At 31.0% G+C, this 22,096-nt stretch overlaps 1 protein-coding gene across 1 annotated transcript in view; it reads right to left on the bottom strand.

Moving 5' to 3' along the window:
• LOC145316710 (4-hydroxy-2-oxoglutarate aldolase, mitochondrial-like) overlaps window positions 1-17,606 on the bottom strand; it is a 97,930-nt gene extending 80,324 nt beyond the window's left edge. The window contains exon 1 of the mRNA XM_080157416.1: window positions 17,593-17,606. The gene's annotated coding sequence lies outside the window, so the exon portion shown is untranslated. The remainder of the gene's footprint in view (window positions 1-17,592) is intronic.
• Window positions 17,607-22,096: the final 4,490 nt, after the last annotated feature.

Below are 22,096 nucleotides of genomic sequence, written 5' to 3'. Positions count from 1 at the left end.
AAACCGATTGCATATCTGAATTCTATGAAAAAGTTTACATCTACTACTTACTAAAAGAACCGGCTAGCTATAAAAAAAAGTTGATACACCTTCTTTTGAAATATAACTAAAAGTTAGAAAGGTTATTTTGAAAAAAAGAGATGCCTACATTTTTTAATTTCAAATTGCGCGGCTTGTGTTAATTGTAAAAAAATGTTACGCATACCGATAGAACCGCTATGAACTTTATTTTTTGGAAATATAAGAACGGTTTCTGTGCTACAAATAATCTAGGAGCCAGATGGTAAAATGTCCCAAAATTTACTCGCAAGTTTTAAGTCAGTTAGGACATTTTAACACTTAGCTCCTAAACTATGCGTAGCACAGGAATTTTTTTTATAATTCCTAAAAATAGACTTCTTAGCGATTCTAACGGTATATGTAGTATTTTTCTACTATTAACACAAGTCGCGCAATTTAAATTTAAGAAATATCCGCATTTTTTTGCACACCCTTTTTCTTTGTCGATTTTTGACAATTAATGGTCAAATTACAAACTTTGGTTTTATAACATTAGTTCTATATTCCTACCTTTGATAGACAATGAACTGCACCTTTTTAAAGATAATACCAAGACAAATTATATCATCAAAAAAAAACTAAAAATTTTATTTAACGCCTGTGTTTGCAGGGTTCGAACCTGATATCACAAGAAAAAAGGGAAAATAATATATATTCATAAATGTTTATTTTAAGTTTGTATCTAAATCATGTCTATTTTGGGGAATTGAATAATAAACATTAAAAGGAATCATACAGTTATACATTATAAAACAGAAATATTACAGTAATTTTTCTCTCTCTTCATATTATATTTGTTCTGTTATATTATTGAGATTGATTGACTTTTAAAAGCAACGTCAAATGGACCAAATCACAATCTTTTAGGTTTTTCCGTGAAATAAACAAGGACATATTTTTCCATTATTTTGTTATTATCTTAAACAAAGCTAAAGTATATAAGGGAAAATTAAAATAATTAAAGGCAATATGAAGTAAGCAAAAATTTTGAAAATATTGACAAAGACACAGAATCAATATTCAAGTGAGTTCAAACAAAACAGTTTTAAACATTTTTAATACAGTATCTGAGTGTACCAACGTCCAGTAAAATCTCGTAGATGGCTAAACTGATTGCTTCACAATTCCAGGGCAAGCTTTCGACTATTTTGTGTTCGTATTTGCCCAAAAATAAAAATATTCCAACCCCCATGAAGTGCACGTAATAGTAAAGTTAAACTAAAGTATTTATGTATGTTATCATTCTTGTTTTACAACATTGTATATATTGATCCCAACAATTTAATTGTGTGTTACTAAAGGTGTTCGTTGTCGAGAGAGGGGGTGGGGGTCATATCTGAAGAGGGAATAACAACCACCCTTGACAATGGTAATAAGGGGGAATTGTAGGGTTGCGTGATCTTTCAAATTACATTTTTTTCAAAATGATATTTTCATTTAGTACCTAAGCAAGCTATTCTATAACTCTAAATGTCTATTGCTCCAACAGTTTATGTCGTTATTGGGGAAATTGCTTGACTACCATTTAATATAGAAGATTATCTTACTAAAAATCAAAACTTGGGATCTTTTTTCAAGAATAATAATATAACACAAGGATGACAACATCCATAAAAGTGAAGCTCTAAAAATTTTGTTGTCCCAGGAATCAGTATTTAAAAAATCGGATCAATCGGATTATTTTATCACATAAAAATTTGTTGTTAAAAAAAATTAATATCAACAAGTTTAGAGTTGCTATGCTTTCTAAATGGTACCTTACTAATACAGGAATCACCATGCAATGTTTGAAATCGAATGAATAATTCTAACATGCCTAAATAAACGTAAAAAGCTATCCGTTCCAAGGACGGACAGACGGACCGACCCTTATTATAGAAAAGCTTCGCTTTTAATAACATTTATTTAACTTTAGCAAGGGCAAATGCATATAATAAAATAATAATTATCAACTGTAACACAAAAGTGAGGAATCACAAGGACAAAGTAGGACCGTACAAATGAATAATTCTAGGATCCTTTCTTTTTAATTTAACGAATTATTTTCAGTTCGTTTGATATAAATAAGTATCAAAACTCGTCATCTCCCTATTGATGAGTGAACAGATTAATTCTACATTTGTGTCTCAATTAATTTTGGACAAATAACATGATACGATTCAGTTTTATAATTGTGTTTTATACAGATAGTTTTTAAAACGAGACTTTTCCACATTTAGGACAGCGTAGCAACTTTAGATTTAGAGTACGTATGATCAATTTTAACATGATGATATTTTCCCTTATGATGACAATTCTATGTATATGATATAATTATAAGTCCATTTGATTCATGGGATAAAGATTCCTAAGATGATTAGACCCAATGATTAAGCGAAGCAAATACATCCATTGGAAACATCGTGCATCATTTTAATGAGCCGACCCTTAATTTGCTTTGCCTTATTTAATAAGCTTTACTTTTGAAAATATGATGAACCTTGCTAAAATATTAAAATTCTAAGAGAAAATATATAATTAATTTGCATGTAGTTATAGGAAAGTCTGTACCAATAATGTATTACAATATGCAAATTTATAGACAATCACTCATTAAGATAGTAGCACTGCCATTGGAGAATGTAAGTCCATTTTTTAGTAACGAAGCTACTCTACAATTCACTTTGTCCGTCAGTCAGTCCTTCCGTCCGTAACGCTATGGGGGAAACGTTTCAGCCAGCTGAAATTTTTAGTGAAGATTCCCATTACACATTATTTGGGGTGCTAGATCGATTCCAAGATTTTCAAGTTTTCCTGATTTTCTCAACTCCTTTTCAAGATATAGGGCTGAAATTATCAGGGAATAATTAATTTCACATCATACATATCATCCCTAAGTTTTATAGAGATCGATTCCTAGATTTTTTTAGGTTTTCGTAATTTTCTTTATTCCTTTTCAGGATTGACGGCTGATATTATCAGGGATTAAATATGCGTATATTTTTACATATTTCCATCAAATTTTATTAAGATTTATCTGTTAATTGCGGTGCTAGAAGGATTTCTAGATTTCAAGTTTTCGTGATTTAAAAGGTTTAGTGATTTCCCTATTTTGTCAACTTTAATGTTTATTGTATGACACTACTCTATGGTAAATTTTTTCCCGATATCCTTTCATATATTTTAGCTTCACTACTTATGGATGTTGTCATCCTTGTTACTATTATAAACCCATAATAATCATAGTTACTACACTGACCCTACGTTGTTTTCAAACGTCCCCAGAGTTTTTAATCTGGCATATTATAAGATTTATTTCAATTGGATTTTAACTAACAAATGAATGTAAATATTTTGCACTACAACCTTTATTCCCCGAAAAAAACGTAACCCAGCCTAAAGTTAAAATATATCCTATAATATAAAGTAGTAAACTTTTTTGGTTTGTCACTTAAGATCTCGTCTATAATACAAAGTAGAATGATGTCTGTCTGTCTGTCCGTCTGTCCCTTCAGATCTTGGTAACCACTGAACCGATCGGATTCTACTCTTCAGGGAATATACCTACTGGTCCTGTGGTGGTTTTAGGCTATTTTCTTGGGGGTAGGACACCCATACCCCCCCCAATTTTTTTTCTTTTTTTCTTTTTTTCCTTGCGTAGGTACCTATTTTTCCCCAATTGTTTTTTCTTATGGGGAAGTTAGTTCACATAAAACTACTGTCGGCAGCACCAGTAATACTTAATTTTTTTTTTTAATTACCTCTTGGGGCTCAGTTGATATTAAAGTAAAAGAATAGAAGAGGCATAAGCTACATGTAATTCAGTCCAATTAGATATTTGAAATCAGGAAATATAAAAACATCCTAGTCCCTATAAAAAACAGAAAGCAATTGGATAGCAGACGAAAAGGGTCCCCACCACTTGGGCCAGGTAGTTGTCTGGTTGAAAACTTTTAAAAGTACATAACAAAGCATAAAATTAAAAGACACTTCCATAATAAGTTAATAAGAGATGCTACAAAGCGCTGGAAATTATAATTTATATCAAACTGTTTAATTCTCTACTTATTACTATCTCTATTTTGTATAACCTATAATCTCCCCCCCCCCCCTCCCAATATATAGGAAGATTTAGTTGTAGCTGTGTGTAGCTTATCTCCTGGGTGTTAAGTAATGAGAATATCGAGTATAGAATGATGGATAAGTGTGTGTATCAGGCCTATATTTATATATAATGTATGCATGTGTGTATGTGTGGATGTACAAGTACCATGCAGGGATAGAGGAATAAGTCAATACAAAACTGATTTAATTTAGAAGAAACCATGTGATTGTGTTCAAGTACTATAAATAGACCTAGCAAGTAATAAAACCAACCCCTATCTTAAATGAATAATGTGGGGGGTATTTTCTTTTCTTTATGTCTAACCACAGCGGGTAGCCTAACCCTGCGGGACTACCTTATACATTGACGATAACATAATAATGATTATAAAATAAATTATTATTATTAGTTGAAAAGTTGAAGTAGTCCACTGGTCAAAATTCTATAATAAACAGTACCCATTGTTTTTGTGCCAACGAATAACATATCATGGTTATAAAAATAAGGGTACAAATGTCTAATGTCTTCTCTTTCCATACAATGTTAACCCAGATGTATTTTGATTTATATCCATTATCCTATCCGTAGATACCTGAGTACCATCCCTCTCAAGATATTCTACATCAAGAAAGATAAAATTTACATCTATTATCCTATCCCTAGATACCTGAGTACTATCCCTCTCAAGATATTCTACATCAAGAAATATAAAATTTATATCTATTATCCTATCCCTAGATACCTGAGTACCATCCCTCTCAAGATTTCTACATCAAGAAATATAAAATTTATATCTATTATCCTATCCCTAGATACCTGAGTACTATCCCTCTCAAGATGTTCTACAACAAGAAATATAAAATTTATATCTATTATCCTATCCCTAGATACCTGATTACTATCCCTCTCTAGATATTCTACATCAAAAAAGATATAATTTACATCTATTATCCTATCCCTAGATACCTGAGTACCATCCCTCTCAAGATATTCTACATCAAGAAATATAAAATTTACATCTATTATCCTATCCCTAGATACCTGAGTACTATCCCTCTCAAGATTTCTACATCAAGAAATATAAAATTTATATCTATTATCCTATCCCTAGATACCTGAGTACTATCCCTCTCAAGATATTCTGCATCAAGAAATATAAAATTTATATCTATTATCCTATCCCTAGATACCTGAGTACTATCCCTCTCAAGATATTCTACATCAAGAAATATAAAATTTATATCTATTATCCTATCCCTAGATACCTGAGTACCATCCCTCTCAAGATATTCTACATCAAGAAATATAAAATTTATATCTATTATCCTATCCCTAGATACCTGAGTACCATCCCTCTCAAGATATTCTACATCAAGAAATATAAAATTTATATCTATTATCCTATCCCTAGATACCTGAGTACCATCCCTCTCAAGATATTCTACATCAAGAAATATAAAATTTATATCTATTATCCTATCCCTAGATACCTGAGTACTATCCCTCTCAAGATATTCTACATCAAGAAATATAAAATTTATATCTATTATCCTATCCCTAGATACCTGAGTACCATCCCTCTCAAGATATTCTACATCAAGAAATATAAAATTTATATCTATTATCCTATCCCTAGATACCTGAGTACCATCCCTCTCAAGATATTCTACATCAAGAAATATAAAATTTATATCTATTATCCTATCCCTAGATACCTGAGTACCATCCCTCTCAAGATATTCTACATCAAGAAATATAAAATTTATATCTATTATCCTATCCCTAGATACCTGAGTACCATCCCTCTCAAGATATTCTACAACAAGAAATATAAAATTTATATCTATTATCCTATCCCTAGATACCTGAGTACTATCCCTCTCAAGATGTTCTACATCAAGAAATATAAAATATTGTAATGTTTTCATGAAAAAAAAACATGAACAATTATTTCTCTAAGAAGCACAGCAACAATATACTCACACTAATTCAAATAAGAGACAATAAAATGAAATAAACATATGATGAGAAATATTAGTGCATAATTTGTATTAATCCAAAGACACTCAGAAAGTAGAATAGTAAAGATTTTATAATTATTTCGAAGCTGAAAATCTGTCAAAACTGACAATGTTTTAAATGTCATGTGACAGGATAAAATAAAGCTTGGAAATTGCAGACATAATATAGACATGTAAAGTACTCTAATGACTTTTTAAAAAGTTTGATTTAAAGAGTGATTGAAGAGTGCATAAAGAAATAAGTTTTCTAAGAGTAACAGGACAAACAAACAAAATCTGGTTTTAGATTATCTTCGCTGTTTAAAACCGTAAGTAAATAATGCAAAAATATGAATTTATTTTCATAAAAATATAGATTTAGAAAATGAAAAAACAATTTTATGTACGTAAAACATTGCAAATTGTGATGCACAAAATATGATCATCAGAAATTGAAAAAATGAAGAAAATGCATTTAAATAAAACTAATTAAAATACTAATATAATGGTCATTATAGCTTATTTTCAGTTGGAATTTTAAAATCTTATTTTTATTTTCAAAGTTTGAAATAAACAAGAAGAAAAAAATGGACTGTAAATATTTCACAAAAATTTTAATACCATTTCTTACAGACAGACGGACAAAAATTTTGAATTTTTTCGCTACTAAAAACATCATCTTTAGCGATAAAAAGTATGCTTAAATTAACCTTTTTGCCAGATAAAGACAATTAACTGACGATTATTGTATCACCATATCCATAAATAATTCATAAATTTTGTTGAAGTAAAAAAAAGATATTACAAATTATCCTGTTATTTTTAATACATTTCTCTGAATAACATTTTTAAAAACACTGAAAAATATGGTTTACCTTCAACCGGTTTAAGATTCTGTTGGAAAAGAAACGGATTTATATCCGCTAATGAAAAATATTCTAAAGGATATTCCTGCATTCAGGCCTTGTATATATGTATATACACACAATTCACACACTCCAAAGATTCTTTTCATAAAACCTTTTCAAACATTTCAACATATATCATATGACATCATCCAAGAAAGCGAAGCTAACAAATGATGGACATACTAACTGATTATAGAGTGGCAAATCTTTTTCACCTAGGAAATTCAGGAAAAACTAAATCCTTTGAATAAAATATTGGTGAATAAATTTAAAAATATCACATACCTTGTAATAAAGTTGTAGGGTAGCACTCTTATTGATATGAAGAAAATTATAACCTAAAATTACATAAAGGTTATAAGCTTTAAATACAATATACCTGACTGTTTTAGCATTGTGATGCACTATGTAATGCTGTACAACCCAAAAATTACAAAAGTTTTTCTTTTAAAACATAACATTGTATTTAATATAAAACTTCATCTTTTCCTTTCTCTCTTTTAAAAGATATTTTCTTCATTTTAAAAATGAAGAAACAAAATATTTTTAATTACTTTGTTAATAAAGTGAGACAAACATCCTTAGAATGAGAGACTCTGTAATATCCCTCCAACTATAAGTGGACCACAAACAAACCTTTTTATTAATTTTATGTTTTCAAAGAATATGTTGGGTAAGTAATATGAGAACAGTTTCATCTGGATAAGGCCTTGCAAGGTTAGAGCAATTGCCAAGCTAGAACGTTTTTTGTTTGGTTGAGGGGAGGGTTGTTGATGGGTTGGATAGACCTTATGTTCATTTGAGATATTTTATAAAAGAATCTTAAAAACAATTCCTTACAAAAAAATTAATTGTTTAATTTTATTAGTTTTTGACATCAATAGAAAGATCAAATGCTTTGTTTTTTAGTAGTGTAGCGTAGAAACTCTATAACTGCAGGGAGGGAGGGAGGGTACAATGGGCAAAGCCAGTCAGAACTTGCTAAATCCTTTACGAACACTTTAAGCAGGTCCCAAAGGTTTGAGAACCCTAAAATATTGAATATTCGATCCATTTTCCCCTCTTTTGCTCCCTGCTATAACTGTCTGTCTGTCTCAACATTTCACCGACCACTTACGTAACCTGACTATGAATTGTTACAATAAAGAACAAAAACTTTAAAAGACTTCTTTACATGAGAGTTGATAGACTTGACTACAGATGATTATTTAGATTATTACTATAAAATAGTTTACTGCTTCTCTTTAGAAGCAAAGCTACTTTATATATTTGTGTCAATATGCTAGGGAAGGTGAAGATTTGCTTAACATGTTAAACAGCTTTGCTACTATTGAACATAATCGTTCTCATTTCATTTTAAATTTAGTTATTGTTGTGCTACATTTATTGGCATGATTATCCTTGTTGATATTGTAAAATAAACAATAGTTTTCAAACTTGGAAAATTTAGGAGAAGAAAAATGTAAATATAATTAATAAAGTTTACAAGAAAATTAGAAAATGTAGATTTTTTTTATTTTAAAGTTTTACAGTAAAACAAAATCTAAATTAAGGAACCAAATTCTAGAATCATTTGCACTCTCTCACTGTTCCTCTATAGTTCTTATTAAGAAGAGCTGAATGTCTCAAAACTTTAATTTTCATTTTAACTTTTTTGACAGATTTTTAAACCCCAGCTTTTATGGATGTTGTCATCTTTGTTTGAATCCTTTTCAGCCATACAAACAATGAAAATGCTATAAAACTGTTATTTTCTATAAGTTTTTGTTTAAATTTAAATCGAATAAATCGTTTATTTTTATTCTTTTAGGAAACAAAAAGAAAATAAAAGATTGGAATGATTTTGCTGACCAGTTAGAATTTAGAATTATAAGTTTGGTCAGAAGATTTTCTTTCTGATAACATTCAATTCTTAAATACTTGAAATTGTTGTTCCTTTTAACTTGAAAACTTTGTTGATACCCTCCTCCCAACCTTTATTCTTAATCTCTATTTTAGAAAGGACCTGGGTCTAGTGCTCGAAAGATACTCTGAGGGACACTTACAATTGGAATTGTAACTTTTAAAATTTTAATTGAACTTCCTAAAATTTCTTTCAAAAAATCCAAAGTCACTTAAATGGCACCAGAATATTAGCTTTAATGTTGTTTAAGTACATAAAAACCTTTTAAACCTATTTCCTTAACATCATATAATTATATTTCGTATCGGATGTTCCCCCCCTCCTATATATTCACACTTACACACACGCAAGCGTACACACACGCATACTCACACCTTTTCTGTCCAACATAAGACAAATAAATTATAGAATAATTCTGTATAAAAATATCCTTGATTATTTTATGTAATACCAAAGGTATTTGGTAAATTAAACCTTATCAGTTTGAAGTTTGAGGAAAATAACTCATAATATTAAATATGTCGCGCGCGACAGGACTCGGACCTGCAATCTCCAGATCTTAAAAATGTATGTATTATAAAATCCTACATTAGAATACTCTATATATTTCAATTCTGTGCTCTATATATGGTTTGAGCCGATAAAAGGTTTCGTGTTCATAAACCATTAAAATATAGGCTAGAATCTTGGTAGGGGCTAGTAGAAAATTTTAACAAAATTATTTTACCAAAATTTAATATAATTAATTATGTATTTTTCTATAATAGAAAGTGGCTAGATGTCTGTCCGTCCGTCTGAGCTTAAGATCTCGGTAACCACTGAACCGTTTGGATTCTACTCTTAATAAAGGAAATATACCTGCTGGTCCTTTGGTGGTTTTAAGCTATTTTCTTTGGGATAACCTCCCCAAAAAAAATCCCGCTCCCCAAAAAATTACTAGGGGAGAAGCTGCTAGTATAAATAAAGAAATAACGTTAAATTGAAATTAAAGATAAAGAAGGTTTTAAAAGATTAAATTTAATTAGAAATTATCTGATGCATATGGATAAAAAACGTCAAAAAGGACAATCAGAGCAGGGGAAACCATGTTTATAGAACACACTTTAAGTGTTAAAAAATATTGTAATCTTTCCTTTCCTCCGACATGTATACAAGAATAATAATATGAATATGATAATAATAATAATAAGCTGGTCAGTGCCAAATTCTTGACATTCGTGTAGGTCACTTCTGGATTGGCATTACAAAATTAATAACAATATTACAAAACAAACAAAAAAAATTTTTCCTTCGTAATACCTTGTTGAGCATCAACACCCCCCCCCCCCTCCTCCAGCTAGTTTTGAAACAAAATTGAAAATGAGGGGATGGGGATTTTTTTTTTGTTAGTTTGTTTATAAATATAGGTCAGATTATATTAAGTCATTGGTGGCCCCGCAGGTATAGGGCACTGTAGGGGCTAGGCATAAGGAAAAAAAACTACCCCACCCCCACATTTTAAAAAATAAATGTATATTTTTAGATGAATGTAATTCCAGTTTTATTATTAAAATGATATACCGTCATATTAAGTGATTATTGAATATATAAATGAAAGGACAGTTAGCTTTATAAAATTCTTGTTTTTTACAATTTTTGTGGAAAATAGTACCAAAATTAAATTGGCCTTCTATGGAATTTCAGTAGAATGAGGTGTGAGGAAAAGTAAATTTTTTTTTATTCAATAGCTTCGTTACTTATGTTGTCATCCTTGTTTAGTGATAAATATAAAATTTACAGCAAAATATTTAGAATTGTACGTGTTTGAAAAACGTTTTAATAAGATAAGAGTAATTCCACGGAGAACATATTGAAAACTTTCACAGTTCATTGGTATGAAATCATTTTACAAAGGAAATAATTGAAAAAAATACTATGTTGAATTTAAATTTAAGATAAAATGTTGTTTTACTTTTAAGTATGTTGAATTATACATATCTTTGGGGGTAAGAAAGGTATAATAGCCTAAAACCATCAAAATACTAAGATTTTAGAAAAGCCCAAAACTATCCCAGGACCTATCTGTACTTTCCCTAAAGAGAAGAACAAAATCGGTCGAGTAGTTAACAAAATACTATCTCATAAAATAGGATTACAAATTTTTTATTATCCAAAGTTGGAAAAAATATTTACAAATTTTAAGATACTTGCCTGTCTTAATAAATTAATTTAAATAGCCATGCGCTTGTTAAATACCCATCATGGAGCAATCCCTTTGAAATGTAAAAATAAACCTAAACTTAACAAAACTGAATGAAATAGAAAGTGTGTATTTAAGCAGAGAACTCGATTATGTCATGTCAATCCAAAATATTATTTTTTTTACACTTTTTCGATACAATATAGCACAGGAAATCTAGAGGAAATAGAAATTCTTTTTTATTACACAGAATAGATATCTTTATTTGACGGTTGTAGGTAGGAATATTTAGCTTGGGATTTATGTAACTGCAAGAGCATTATCAAATAAGCATTTTATCATACAATTACAGCATTAATAGTGTCTTGAGTTGTTTACGGTACAAGAGGGGGGGGGGGGTTCTGACACATTTGCGTAAACCTGGTATATAGGCTTTATTTTTGGACTGAGAGGATAGGTTATAAAAGATAAAATCATTCTTATATGATGAATACTCCCAAGTTTTAAGATTTTTTGAATAGGCCTCCAGGTTCCAGAGCTCCAGTCCTCCAGGTGGTCTCTGTACACTGTACAGATAACAATGAAAAAAAAATAATATAAAATGAGTTAGAGGTCAACTTATAAAACAAAATAAGTTGACCTCTAACTCTTTTAAAAAAATGTTTTTTTTTCATTGTTACCTTTACAGAGACCACCTGGAGGCCTGGAGCTCTGGAACCTGGAGGCCTATCTGAAAACTTGGGAAAATTCATCATATAAGAATGATTTTATCTTTTATAACATATCCTCTCAATTCAAAGATAAAGCCTATATACCAGGCTTACGCAAATGTGCCAGAACTACCCCCCCCCCCTTAATAAAGCCGATTTTGAATTTTTAAAGTCGATTTTGTATTCCAAACACGTTTACGTGGTTTGTAGTAAACTGGGATGAAAAGACCCTTACTGAAGAAAAGCTTTTAGAACTTTCAGTGGATTATTACTATATAACATCGTAGTGATTTTAGTATCCTAACTAGTGTATGTATTGTAGTTATATACACACTTACATATATTAATATGCAGTATAAATTATGCATTACTAGATTAAGATTTCTTTTAGTTTGTTCTATCCAATTTATTGATTATCTGTTCACTTAAATATTCTTTATTAACCCTGATGACCTCTATGTTACTACATTCTAGAGATGTATAAACATACAGGGTGTTTCAGACATTTAAATACCTTGAAATAATGTTCATATAAATTTTAAGTTGTAATAATGAAAATAGTTTTATATCAAATTAAATAAAATATTAAAGAAAAAAATAAATATCATACGATATTTGTTCTGCTGTCTGTAATTTTTTAAAATTATAAAAAAAATTTTAAAATTACTTAATCATGTAAACTATTTTTCCTATTAAAAAACCACAATAGGAATTTTTTTTTGTTGTGTTTAAAAATTCCATTACATAATATAAGTACTGAATGGTTAGAACACCCTGTTCCTTATAATTCCAGAGTTGACAATGCACCAAACGAGAATATACACTTTTAGGAAATCAAAGTAAGTAGAAAAAACAGTTTGTCAAGATGTTTTGAAAAATAATCAAAAAATCTTGTTTGAATTAATAATATAATTTAGTATTTTTGGAATCATTTGTTTATCGAACGCGACGGTGATGTCAAACTGTTTATAATTCGATTTTGATGTCGTCAAAAATGCAATTATCAAAATAATACAAGGAACGGATCAATTAATTCAAATGAAATTGTATGTCCGATAAAGCAAATTAAAAACAAAGAGTAAAATGTAGTTGTAAAAAATATACACATAAAAAAAGCATGCAAATATTAGGTAATAAATAATCATGTAGGCAAAATGTATTGATTATCAAAGATGGATGTAAAAAAAAAGCAATATGGTGTTCAGTAGACCGAACAAATATCTTGTTATTGGGCGAAAAGCATGGAGATTGATTGCTTTAGCACCACCTTTCTTTACAGTAATGAGATACTATTTAGCAAGGATGATAATTTCCTACAGTAGCGAAGCTTTTCAACAAAACAAGAACATAAATAATAATAGATGCAGAAATGTGACAAAAAAAAAGGGAAAAAATTTTCATATACAAAAAGACTACAAATACAAAAATTAAGAAATGATTTGATTGTGAATTAGATCACAGCCAAAAAAAACTAAACGTCAAATTGTCAGTAAAAAAAACCTTTAAAGATACAATAGATGTAACTTAAATTAATGGATGTTGTTGAAAGCGAAATAATATTCAGTCATGAGTTTCCTTTTTTATGCTTTGAATTGATGTCTGATCTGATAAAGCTCTGTGTTGGCACTCACAAGTATATTATATCAAGATAAATGTTTCTTATTTAGAAATATACTCGGACACTTCATATTACATATAACTGAGGGATAGTTCTCTTGAAGAAATTTTTTTTCTTTGTTTTTTTCTGACAGTTAGCGAAAACTTTCTTTTGGAAATTGCACTTTAATCTTAGCTGATAATAATTCCTACTAATATTTTGTCTTATAGTAATGAATTTTCTAATCGGGGATCAACATTTGAGTAGAAATTATTTTCTTTCATTTTCCTTTCTCGTACATATTTACATTGTATAAGTACATTTTAATTTTCTTTAGTAGCGATTCTACTCTATAATTAACTTTGAATGTTAATAAGTTAGTCATTTAGAAACACTCTGAGGGAAATAAGATTTTCTTGGCTGCTATTGAAGGTGTTCAGCTAAGGATTCCTATGACAAATGCGCATCAAGTCTATATACCTTTTTATCTGTCTGGCCATACTTAAATATAAATTAACCTTATTTTAAAATTTTTGGTGATTTACTTTGAGTTTTTGTTTATTCTCACTCTTTATTTCATTTGTCATGAGACCTTAATATCTGCTCTATAACTCACTTTGGCCTTTGTCCATTCTATATTTTTCTTGCGCTGTGCTATTTATGAATGTTGTTTTCCTTGTTTATTATTATATACACAGATTACACGAAAAATAAGGATGATATTAGTCAGTGGCGTCCAAGCTTTTTTTTGGGGGGGGGGTAAAATGGCGCGCGAAGCGCGCCGCAAATTTTTTTTACCCCCTCCCAAAATTTTTACCCCGGGGTTAAAATTTGCTTGGGGGGGGGGGGTAATTACCCCCCCTGAAATCTGTTGGCAGGGGTAAATTTAGTTTACCCCCCCCAAAATTTACCCCCGGGGTAAAATTTTTGGGAGGGGTAATTTAAATTTTATTAAATATATAGTATTAAAAATGCGCGCGAAGCGCGCAAAATTTTTTTTATTAGAGATTTTTTATTTTGGGGGGGTATTTACCCCCCAAAAATTGTTTGGGGGGTAAATACCCCCTCCTAAATGGTTGGGGGTGCCTACGGCACCCCCAGGGTAGGGGTAAATTTTAAATGGGGGGGGTAAAATGAAAAAAAATTTGGGCACCCCCAAAATCGTTTGGGGGGGGTAATCGCCCCATTACCCCCCCCCCATTTAAAATTTACCCCCAATCATTTAGGAGGGGGTATTTACCCCCCCCCCCAAACAAAAACAAAATTTTCGGCGCGCTTCGCGCGCCATTTTACCCCCCCCCAAAAACGAATTACCCCCCCCTTCAAAAATTTTTACCCACCCCAAAATAAAAAGCTTGGACGCCCCCCCCTGGATATCAGTTTATGTTTTTTATTCGTAGAAAAATGTCTATAATACGATAAGATAGAAGGTTTTCTGTCTGGCTCAAATTGGTTCTAATACAGAGGATATGCTCGGATTCGTAGCTATATACCGGAAAAAATTCCACCAAAATTTCAATAAACACAAATACATATGTCTTGACCACATAAATGAATCATTATTACCCCAGTCCACTCTCAAGAGATAAACCTAATGAAACCCTTATAATTTGACATGGATGTGGTACATGAAGAAAAATGATAATCCATGTTTGATTGCAGTCAAATTAGGAAACATAATTTATCTGTTGTTCAGTTCAGTGGTAAGATTGATGTTGTCACAAAACTAACTCAGCCACCCCCCCCCCCCTTATTTACCCTGTTAATCTTTATGGTATGAACTGATATATGGTATAAATAACTAGAGTTGGCTCAATATAACTATATCGCTATTGGCTAGTTTTCTATAAGTATATATCTATTTATCTATTTCTCAATAAATCAATTTTCCTCCCCCGCCATTACTATCTAAAAGAAAGAAGTAAATATTTATTAATTTAAATGATTTTAAAAAGGTTTTTTCAATTATATTTTTTTTCACATTACCATCACCAAAGGGTTAATATGATTAAAATTTTAGTTTTAATATTTTAACACAAAGGAAGTGTCGCCACAATCGAATTCTTTTAAAATACAGTTTTCTTAGATTTACTCTATTATGAACATATATTTTTATTTATGAAATAAGGATTAAATACTTCAATGAAATTCAAATATCTACATGAAGTGAAAAACTTAATTCATTCCATAAACAAATAGGATAAAGGTCTTATCGCTTTGGTCAATGAGAGTTTAATGAGGATTATTTGAGCACTATGAGTTTTAAACACTTTACCATTGGAAGACTCGAGCTCATTTATAGACGTTTATTTCCTATATAGATCTGTCATGGATCTTGATGCAAAAAAGCAGGCTGTTTTGTAAATGTTAAAAATTGGAAGATTTCATTAAATAAAAGTAATCGCAAATATACTTAGTAAATAAAGTGTTTCAAGCCGCTTTTCATTGGGCCATTTTAGCTCTAGCTATAAAAATAATTACTCAGATTATTCTGATTATTCAGATTGACGGTAGTCGAATGTGCCTGCTTGTTGTCTGGTCCACACCGCGTCATACTAAAGATTTTGAAATTGGTGCCTACTGCTGCTATGTCTGGCACGTGACACCAATAGTGAGAGTAGGGGGGGCGTCTTGGTTCATAAACAGGCGCTACTCATTACAATGTACAGTTTGGACTTCCAGAAAAAGGTCGTCGAAATAAAAGGGTTGCTTGTCTGTTGGATGTTACTTAACCTAATGAGTATGGAATCCCATCCCATTAGGAGCGTATGATGCTCTGGCTTCTCTAGATAATCACCTGTTATTATAATCTTTCTACCCGCAACTGCAACCAATACAAAATTTTCTAACAGGGTCGTATAGGAAACTAAATGTTGCTCCCTACCAATGATCGAATTCCCTTTATAAACCAAACATTTGATATTGGCACAAAATTGTATAAAAATTAAAACTGTTCAATATAAAAATTTAATCTAATTAATAGTCGTAATACGAGCACATTAAAATAAAGGAAGACAACATCAAATAGTAGAGAAGCTCATAAATTACAAAAAAAAATAATAAAAAAGTGTATAATTTTCCAAATACCAAGGTAATTTCTATGCCTGATGCTCATTGGCAAGGGGAACTATCACAAAAATCCCTTATCTATCTTTAAAAGCAGCTGAGTAATCTGTCTATTTCTGTCTGATCGTTACGAACAGACAGACAGACAAAGTTAATGCATGAAAGGCTTTGCTTCTTAAACTGATGTTTTTTATGTTGTAACATTTTTTAAAAGACTTATATTAAATCCAAAAACTTGAGGAGAACTCATTGTGAAAAGTGTTACATTACAACTTCATTACTCTTTTCCAAGACACATTTTAGATCATTAATATCCCTCCCCGCCTGCCATGGTTCCCCCGCATCTCTGTATCTGATTTTATACACAATTATTCTATGTCGCACAATTCCCATTTGATTTCTGGTGGATTGTAAAATTGGGTGAGTAATTGTGTTTATAACATGTATTGATTGTTTGTTAGTAAGGGAGACATCAACTTATTTAATTTCAACTATCACCCCTACATTAGTTTTTATTAAAGTTAAAATATGCTTAATGGGGGGGGGGGGAGGTGTTATGTGAAATTATGTTTTCTATATCTCTTGGGAGGGTTAATCTACCCTCCCCCCTTCCCCTATACATATATAAGATTTATCTTATGAGAAGATACTTTAATCGGTCCAGCGGTTAAAGAAATCTTTTGGTACAGACAGAGACAATGAAACACATACATTTGTATTGCAAAAGTAAGACCATTCTTGTTTTATATAAAGACCTGTAGATTCGCACCTAGTATCTCGGGGCTCTGTATTTAATGGGGGGTGAGAAGAATCAGAATAATATCCTAAACTCATCCTAAGACCTTACTAAAAATGAAATATCCTAAAACAATCCCTGGACCAAACGAAGCTCCTCCGTGGGTAACCAAGAACAATGTGATTTAGTAATAAATATGTCTGTCCTTCTGTTTGTTCATCACCTGGGATCTAAATCCATATGGTTCATATAAATTGTTTCAAAATTAGTAGGGTTTTCAAACTTTTTTTTTAAATACACTATTCTAAGACATAAAGATTTTAACAATCATTTCCAATTCATTTTGTCTCTTGTAGAAGTGAATCAAGATTTTACTAGCGATCATAAATCTTAATGATTAAGTAATATTATTTAATTATTATATAAGCGATTCTTCAAATCAGACTAAGTATAAATAAACAATATGTGACAGTATTTACAGAATATTTTAAGAAGGTGTGTTTTCAATATATATACAGTCTTAATTACAGAAACACGTCTTAGTTTATTACTTACTAGCGACTTCGCCCCTACCCTCTAGGGGCTTTGCCCCAAGAGGTTTATCAAACCAATTTTTCGTATTTTAGGGTAGTCGATCCCACTATTTTAATTTTAGTTTTAAGAAGAAATTTTTTTTTTTTTTTTTGGGGGGGGGGGGTATTTTTAATTTTTTGGGGGATTGGAGGTGTCCCACCCCCCAAGAAAATAGTTTAAAACCTTCCCAGGACCTATAAGAAGCTTAACTGTAAAGGAGAACAATATCGGTTCAGCGGTTAGCGAGATCCTTTGGGACAGACAAAAAACGCTTACTACTTTATATTATAGGACTAGCGGCTTCGCCCCTAGCCTCTAGGGGCTTTGCCCCAAGAAAAAAAATAATTTTCTGCACCAGCACCAGCAGCACCAGCTGCACCAGCTGCACCAGCTCCAGCAGCTGCACCAGCTGCACCAGCAGCACCAGGAGTATTTTTTTGGGGGGGGTAAATTTTCATTTTTGGGGGGGTTGGGGGTGTCCCACCCCCCAAGAAAATAGCTTAAAACCACCACAGGACCGATAGGTATATACCCTGAAGAGTAGAATCCAATCGGTTCAGTGGTTACCGAGATCTTAAGCTTCAGACGGACAGACGGACAGACGGACAGACAGACGGACAGACATCGTTCTACTTTGTATTATAGATAAACGGACACAGCATAAAAATTCGTAGAAAAGCTTCTCATGAAAAAAAACTAAGGAATATATTGGAAAAATTATCCTATATTACATTAACAATAAAAGTAAATATTGTTTCTCTCTTTTTTTGTATTGTTTTCATGACTTATCTCAATTATGATGTTAATCTTTGTATTCGTCCATTAACCCTAAGCTTGCCTTCAGGCCTGATCTCTCAATCATTCATAAGAACAGCAGGAACAAAAATCATTTAGACTATAGAGAATATAAAACAAACCAAAAAAATGTATATAATATTTCTCTAAATATTCTAAGAAGATACTATACAGATTCTGTGATGGATTAAGGCTATTTTATTTTCAGTTTTAAATCTTAGGACGGTTTTAAGCAACTTTTCTAGTCCCTCCAAATACAGAGCCCCTAGATGCTAGGGGTGTAGCTGTTAATAAAATTAAAGATGGGAAAATCAAAATAAGTATTCCGAAATAGCATCACAGCGTTTAATTCTTATTAACAATTGATTATAAAAAGTAAATGAATTAAAAAAAAACTGAATATCCCAAAATAATAATATTGGATTAAAACCTTATTTTCTACTCTGAACTCTTTAGCCATCGTCCTCTGTATGTCATGGAGAAACCCCTCCTCAACCCACACACCTGTTTTAAGATTTTAAAAAGGATTTTTGGTGCTTCTATTTTGTAAATTTGTATTTTGTCAGGGAGGAAGACATTTGACTGTAAATTAAACTGTTTAAAAACAGGATCTCTAATTAGTTGGCTTAAAACCTTTTAATAAAAACAGATTTTTAGATTTAAACATTGGTAATAAAATTTGTCAACCAATAATTTTAAGTACTTTTCTGAGTCGGTTTCTCAAAAAAAAATTGGGGAGGGGGGAGGGGTGGTTGTGATCAACTAAACTATGAGAGGAATAATTTCAAATGTTTCCCTACGTTGGAAAAATTGGTCTGAACCACATAAAAGTAACATTATCATTTAAGTATAGAGACGAATTATACCCCGCAGCCCATAGTTCACCTCTTATATACTGCAATTCCATTTTCTTTTACCCTTACAATAGTTTCCCTTCTTTAACTACCTTCCTGGCTATAAAAAAGCACGGGGGGAGGGGGCACCAACCCTCTTCCTCCCAACCTATATGTATATATATCCAAATCCCCTAGTTTATATATCAGGATATAATTCAAGATAAGTGTACTTGCAGTGTCGTAAAACAGCAATATTCTCCCTAACTCCAGGGAGGGAGGCGACATTGGAGTGTAAATCATGAAGGTTATTTTGATACACACATTCTCTTTGGTACCTTCTAAAAACTTGAGCGGATGCGCAACGAGTTACGCCACAGTGGTGGGTTGATATATTTTTGTGAAATGCTTTGCAGCTATTACGTACTTTTAATATCAGAGTCAGAAAATATTTCAAAAGATCTATTTCTATCGCTTAGGTTCATCTAGTTTGATCCATCATATAATTTTAATTTGCAAAGGAATACTTTCTTTATTGCAGATTTAAATCAATATATCGTCTATTGTCTTATCCCTTCATATCCCTGTCCGCAATCCAATCAAACCATTCAAATCTTTTCTCTATTATATACAATAGTGTGGCCCAAATGAAGGTCTAAATCGCTTTTCAATGTGCGTTATGTAAAAATAGGTTATGTATTGTTTGTAGATTTTAGCCCTTTAATTGATTTTAAGAAAAAATCTATTGCTATCTCGTCAAATGCATATTTATTTTCACCTTTAATTCCCCAAATTATGAAAGACTTACACCAGATATAAAGCATAACATCAAATTTTCTGTCTGTTTGTTTACAAACATTGAAATAAAATATTAAAATCACCAGGAATAAAAATATGAAGAAAGGAAGTATAAAAATTTATTTATGTACAATTACAATAATTTGGGAAAGCTAATTCATACTGCAAAATTATTGAAGAAAAATAATTAAAGATAAGCTTTACTCTTTATTCCTGGTTTTGTCTCAACCATGACACTTTGGTTGAGTATGACTTCCAAATTAGCGGGAAGTTCTCGAGATCTGTTGGCGAACATACAAACCCCCAATACCAGGAACCATCAAGTTTCAACAGCAGGTTTGATTATAGATTTATTGATGAAATTATTTCAAAGTCCTGAAATTACAAAATCAATTAGTTCATAATTCCAGTTATTTATAACCACGTAATCTTAATTGCTTTTTAAAAATCATTTTTCTCTACAGTTAAGAATCTTTGGAAACTTTGGCTTTAAAGGAAAATTATTTGGTTTAATAAATCATTGTTAAAGGGCGAATATAGGTTCCATATGATATGAGCTTATATGAAAGGTGCCATTTCATACTTTTAGAATATCTATGCCAAATTTAAAAATTCAAAAAAATCCTTAAGTAGATTTTGCAATTTTCTGTTTCAATTGAACATATGATAAATGAGATTGACGACAAACGGTTTATTTTAGCCCTTTACAAGACTTTTTTTTGACTATTTTGCTTAAGTTTGATTGACTATTACAATGGCACGCATCTTAAATGATAATTTAAATGTTTATTAATTTAGATTATATACTCTTTAATTCAATTTTTAAAAAGCGTAGAAATAATTTGCGTAGAAGTGCACCAATAGTTTTGACGAGGGTAGATAATACGTCTTAAAGTTTATTTTCTGTACAAAGATCATTGGTTAATTCTGGAAAATATAAAAACCCTAATGTACGCAATTTTAACACACACACACACGAACCTTAAAAAAACAGGGATTTGAAATCATTCTTCCTCCAAGAAAATTTTATCAATTATTTTTTTTTTACTTTTTAAATTATTTGATGGTTTTTTAAACTTTTAAATATTTTACTTTATATAATTTGTATTAAGGTAGAAGATGGGTATATTTACCCCTGATTAATTGGTTTCCACGTTATTACGACTATCCTTTAACGAAAGCTTCTTAATTCAACCTTGCTACAAAGCCTTGTGTGATGCTAGGGTAATTAAGTTCTTAGGGAACCACACTTATTACATAATATTATCTTGAGTTAGAAAGGTTTTAAGCTATAAACAGACTTATACAATTAGATATGTCAATATCCTTAAGTTATTTATAATCTATATAATGGCACCTTTGAAATAAGCTTATATTATATCAAACCTATATTCGCCCTTTAAATGCAAAAATAAAGGCACATAAAAAAATACTAAAACATATATTAATCATTATTAAGTTTCATGTTTAGCTGGCTAAAGCCTTTTTTAAAACTACATATAATCGTCCTATACACCATTCTTCTTAATAAAATTAACAAATTCTACCTGAAGTTCTTATGGTTTCAAATCCCTGGTATACTAGGGTCGTTCACGCACTATGAGACCAATGATAGGCCCAATTTTGTTCTCCGAAATCTTCACACACTCATATCTCATTCAAAAGTAACGAACGTGCGCATCAAAATATATAAACAATCCATGCCGCGTCACTTTATGAAGGGAAAGTCAAAAAAGACGACATTTGCGCTTAATTCTAGGATAATGATAAGGAATTAATTTCGAACTTGATAAACACAAAGCTTCCTCGAAAAGAGGTTAAGACACACCCCCCGTTTGAAAGTCAAATTAACTT

The sequence above is a fragment of the Acartia tonsa genome, chromosome 4 (genome assembly GCF_053477335.1).
Source record: "Acartia tonsa isolate MP-2025a chromosome 4, ASM5347733v1, whole genome shotgun sequence".
NCBI classification, from domain to species: domain Eukaryota; kingdom Metazoa; phylum Arthropoda; class Copepoda; order Calanoida; family Acartiidae; genus Acartia; species Acartia tonsa.
The sequence above is the reverse complement of the archived record's forward strand: the minus strand, read 5'-3'. Positions and strand labels throughout refer to the sequence as shown.